Here is a 6,000-nt window from a genome sequence, read left to right as displayed (position 1 = left end):
GTGAGATGCTGTATATTTATTTATGTATTACGAGTGGATATTTATGCAAAGACTAAGCATATAGCAATTTAGGTTCTCTTTTTTTGTGAGGATTTGTGGGACAGATTTTTTAAAAGCAAATAATCTTTGCATTTCTCAAGCGCAGTTGCTTAAAGCGGAGTTCCACACAAAAATGGAACTTCCGCTTTTCGGAACCCTCCCCCCCTCCGGTGTCACATTTGGCACCTTTAAGGGGGGAGGGGGGTGCAGATACCTGTCTAAGACAGGTATTTGCACCCACTTCCGGCATAGACTCCCATGGGAGTCTATGCCTCTTCCCGTCCCGACCGCGCTGTCTGCTGGGAACACACAGCTCCCAGGAGAGAGCGGGGACCACTAGGAACACGCAGCGCGACTCGCGCATGCGCAGTAGGGAACGGGCAACGCTTCACTTCCCGATTCCCTCACCCAGGATGGCGGCGGCAGCTGCCGAGAACCGAGCGGGTTCTCGGCGTCCCCTGCCGACATCGCTGGACCCTGGGACAGGTAAGTGGCCATGTATTAAAAGTCAGCAGCTGCAGTATTTGTAGCTGCTGGCTTTTAATTTTTTTTTTTTTGGCGGTGTGGGTGAACCCCCGCTTTAAGAGCTTAGTAAATGAGATGAAGCTTGGATTTGCATAGAATGTCCAATCACATGCAAAAAAAAACAGCATTTTTGCTTGCACACGATTGGATGATGGAAGACAGCAGAGCTTCCCCACATTGGCTAAGCTCTGGGGCAACTGTACTTGCAAAAAAACAATATTTTTTACTTTCTGCTATAAAACACATCCAATAAATTAAAAAAAAATCAAATTTTTTTATCAGTTTAGGCCAATATGTATTCTGCTACATATTTTTGGTTAAAAAATCCTAATAAGCGTATATTGATTGGTTTGCGCAAATGTTTTAGCATCTACAAACTATGAGATATATTTATGGAATTTCAATTTTTTTTTACTAGTAATGGCAATCAGTGATTTTTAGCGGGACTGAGATATTGCCGCCGACAAATCTGACACTAAGTGACACTTTTTGGGGACCAATGACACCAATTCAGCGATTAGTGCTAAAAAAATGCACTGTCACTGTACTAATGACACTGGCAGAGAAGGGGTTAACTAAGTTTATTGGGAGTGCTTGCTAATTGTGGGGGGGGGGAGGTGCTTTGACTGGGGAAAGACAGAGATCCTTGTTCCTGCTTAGCAGAAACAAAAGATCTCTATCTTACCCTCTGACAGAACGGCGATCTGCCTTGTTTACATAGGCAGACCGCCTTTCTGTCTGCCTCGGGAACGATCGACGGGTCCCAGTGGATGTTGGGTCCACTGGACCCACTGATTGGTTCATGCTATGTCCAATCACAGCGGGAAGGCACTCCCCAGAAATGAAAATAATGTACAGGTACGTGATTTCACGCTGAAGGGCTGCCCTGCTGCAGTAAATGCAGAAAATGTACATGGGACGATCAATGGGTTAAATGTGTTCCCTGGGAGTGCTTGCTAACTGTGGGGAGGGGGGTGCTTTGACTGGGGAAAGACAGAGATTCTGCTTAGCAGAAACACAAGATCTCCATCTTCTCCCTTGACAGAACGGCGATCTGCCTTGTTTACATAGGCAGACCACCGTTCTGTCTGCCTTGGGAACGATCGGTGGGTCCCGGCGGACATCGGGACCACCAGACTCGATGACTGGCTCCTGCAGTGCCCAGTCAACGTGGGAGCAGGTCGCTGGCGGTGTGTGCATGCCCCAGACTCGCAATCGAAAGCACGTACAGGTACGTGATTTCGCGCTGAAGGGCCACCCAGCTGCAGTAAATGTATGTGGGGCGGTCCGGAAGCGATTAAGCATATATCATGAGCTTCCTTTCAGCTCCTCCTATCTCACTGCAATACATTTATATAAATTAGTATATAATATTTACATGGCTCAAGCTGCAATTGATATTTTCTTAGTTCAGCAAAAAAGGTTGTTATGTTTATTGACTTACATCTAAACGATGTGCACACCTTTACCATAAATAGAAGCCTGAAGCCTAGCACTAATGGCAACTTAGTGCTATGTGAAAGACTATTCAAAAATGATTATGCCATAAAATGTACTGTATGACTCAAATGTTTGCTTGTTGAAAATATGTGAGTTTCCTTTCAGCTCAGCAGCATATAGAAAGGACATTGATGGACAGACTGTATGCTGGGAACGATTAATGCTTAGTGAAGCTCTTTGGAGCTGGCAGCATACTGCGCCTCGCTGAATTCAGTCAGTTCTTGTCGTTTTTGGAGATGCCAGCTCCTGCAAGTCGGACTACCACCCAAACGTCTTCCTTTCATCTCCTTCCTCTAGTCTCTTTGCACTAACGCTTCACCAAAAGTCAAATGCCTACATCTTTATTTCAAACATCTCTTGACATGAAAAAAACACCTTTTACTGGAGAAAATATTGTTTGAACTACAGCCAGAATCTCTGAGCATTGACTTTGAAAAAGCTGGAACACTCGAAATTCTACTTTGCGGGTTTTTCTGATGTTTTAATATGAATCTGTTTATTCCAAAAGCAGAACAGACCTCCTTAATCCTATGTGGTACTTATTACTGTCTGAGAGTTTCAGGAAAAGTTCCAGCTGTGAGAAGTTGAGGCTAGGGATGAGGTTTGGGTTCATTGCTACCATGAGTTCAAGGCTAATCCTGCAGGTTCTATGTTCGCAGTCTCAGCAAATTTACAACGTAAGTGCAGATTTGCTTTGAAGATTTTTTTTTAATCATAATGCGCTGCATAGACTTTAAACTATTGGAACTTTTGGTTAAGTCATTAAATAAAATTGTTGGGACTTTATATGAGACAACGACTGCTACAGAGTTCGTATGTCTCCATCCCTGAATCATTTAGAAAAAAGAGGGGAAAGGGAAATGGGGGAATAGTGGGACTTTATATGAAGCACAACACCAGAACCAAATTTATCAATTTGTAGATACTATTTAATGGTGCACACGAATTTATGTGGGACAGTAAATAACATGTAATAAATAACATAATAAATACATATAAATGTATACACACACATAAGTGTTCCTACATAGTAAATAATATATATTAAAATGTATTAAATGTAGCCCAAACTTGCATATAGACATGATTGCTTGCACACACGATAATGTAAAATTAATTCAAATTTCTTCAAGGTAGTCTCATAGTAGGCGCATACCAAATAATATAGTAACCAAAGTAACGGGAAGAGGGGGAACACCAACTTAATCCCAACACTCTTACCCATAAGTAAGCTACAGTTTTCAACAACATGGGTAGTATTAGTAGCTGGAGGCACTGTGCTCCCATAGTGCCTCCAGCTACCCATGTTGTTGAATACTGTAGCTTACTTATAGCTAAGAGTTTTGGGATTAAGTGCCAATTCACACAGGAGCAACATGACTTCAGCGCGACTTTGCAAGACGACTTCAACGCGGCTTCAACGCGACTTCAGCGCGACTTTAAGCAACTTACAGTGCGACTTCAAGTCGCCTCCAGGACAGGCGACTTTGGCTGTGGCCAATCACAGAATAATCAGCTCTCTGGGAGGGAGGGGTTTGCCTGGGTAAACTAATTTCTTTTCCTGTAAAGTCGCTTCAGTATAGGTGGAGATCCGACTTGGAGGCGACTTCCATTGAATTCTATGGGTACAGGTCACCTAGAAATCGGATTGAAGTAGTACAGGAACCTTTTTTGAAGTCGGAGCGACTTCAGTAGTGTACATTAAGACGCTCTCCTTGACTATAATGCATTTCCCAAACTCAAGCGACTTGGGGCGACTTGAGGGTTGACAAGTCGGATCCCAAGTCGTTGTAGTGTGAACCGACCCTAAGTTGTGGTTCCCCCTCTTCCTGTTACTTTAGTTACTATATTATTTGGTATTTATATTTTATTACAGACATACCTATATCGCATTTGTTCCTGATGAGTGGAAGTTATCCACGAAACGTGCGTAGAGCTATACATCGATGTATTGTCACAGCTACCATGCGACTACTGTGAGACCACCTTGAAGAAATTTGATTCAATTTTATATTATCATGTGTGCAATCAATCAAGTCTATATGCATGTTTGGGCTTCATTTAATACATTTAAATATATATTATTTACTATGTAGGAACACGTATGTGTGTGTATACATTTATATGTATTTATTGTGTTATTTATTACATGTTATTTACCATCCCACATGCATCCATGTGCACCATTAAATAGTATATACTAATTGATTAGTTTGGTTCTGGTGTTGTGCTTCATATAAAGTCCCACCATTCCCCTATTCCCCTTTCCTCTCTTTTTTCTTTTGGTTAAGTCAGCCTTCGCATTGTAAAAAAGGAAGATGGTGCAGAGCAGCTATAGGGGTGGATTTAGTAAAGGCAAATAGACTGTGCACTTTGCAAAGTGCAGTTGCTCTAGAGCTTCGTAAATGAGCAGAAGCTCTGCTGACTTCCATCATCTAATCATGTGCAAGCAAAAATGCTGTTTTTTAAATTTTCCTGGCTCGTGATTGGGTATTCTTTGCAAAGTGAAGCTTTACCTATTTAACTAAGCTCTGGATTAGCTGCACTTGCAGAATGCAACTGCACTTTGCGAAGTGCACAGTCTATTTGCCTTTAGTAAATCAACGTCCACAGTGTCAGTAAAGCGATTGTGGCAAATGGCAAACTCCATAAGAAGAAATTAGGATCACATAGGAAACTTACTTTAATTATGATTGCTAGCTCTTTGGGCAATCAGACCCTTTGTTTTCATCTTTTTTTGTTCTTATTATCAGGAGCTTTTCTGTCTTTCAGTTTGTTAATTGGTTGATTTGACTTTTAACTGCTGTCCCGTCCATAGCAAACTTTTTTTTTTTTTGACTGCAAGGTTAACTTCATGTGAAAAAGGGCTTTTGTTTCAGAAGTTCGTTTTCTGGGGTTTTTATTTCTTACTGTTCCATGACACCACATACAGCTTGGCAATTATATGATGAAAAGAACCTCTCCACGCTGTGTTATTTTTCAACATTTCTTTTTTGGTACGTGTCCCCTTTGCCCAGCTTCCATGTCTTTTGTCTTTAATGGTAGTTTGCCTGCTAGCCCTAAAAATGGACAGGATTTATATAAAAGATTCTCGCCCCATAGATTTCAATGGGATTCACATCTAAGTTTGGGTTCATTGAATTCGGAACAGGATATGCCTAACTCTTGGTGAAATGACCCTGGGGAGCTTCATCCATCACTAGTTTAGGGGTATTGGTGGGACAGAGCAAGAATATGCATTTCGGTTTTCTATGCACCACCGGGCAAGCCATGTTGAACCAAACACACATTTAGGTACCTCATATCCCATATAACATATGCAATATCATTGCTCACTTGTGTTAGAAAAGTAGAAAGGTTGTACATATGAGTACTAAACTTCATATCTCTGCAATTGTTTTTCCAAACTAAGAAACATTTGGTTAGGATTTACGTGTGCTTCAAAGTTTATTTATCATGGGAAGGTTTGTTGTCTTTCCAAATTTATTATGAAGTTATATTTCTTATGTGGCTTTCTTAGACAAAACTAACCCTCGGCTGAGGCCTATATGAGATTCAAAATGAAAGTAAAAAAATCTAGATGAGATGCTTTTCAGACTCAGAGTTGGCTGCTATTTTTAGTATAAATATTTATCATAATACACAGCCAATATATAGGGCCCACAGTTTGTGTGTATCTGACCATTTTACTTACTATATGGCCAAAAGTATGTGGATACCCTTTAAAATTACTGAATTCAGGTGTTTCCAGAAGGCTACTGTTAATGCTAAAGCAAAGACATTACATTATACATTTTTGGCAGCGGTTTGGGGACAGACCATTTTTATTCCAGCATGATAGTCCCCTCTTGCACAATGTCATCCCCATAAAGATATGGTTTGACCAGTCTGGTGTGAAGGAACTCAAGTTCAGGACACAGAGTCCTGACCTCAACT

This window comes from Aquarana catesbeiana, linkage group LG03 (assembly GCF_042186555.1).
Source record: "Aquarana catesbeiana isolate 2022-GZ linkage group LG03, ASM4218655v1, whole genome shotgun sequence".
NCBI classification, from domain to species: Eukaryota; Metazoa; Chordata; class Amphibia; order Anura; family Ranidae; genus Aquarana; species Aquarana catesbeiana.
Note: the sequence above shows the minus strand (reverse complement) of the source record.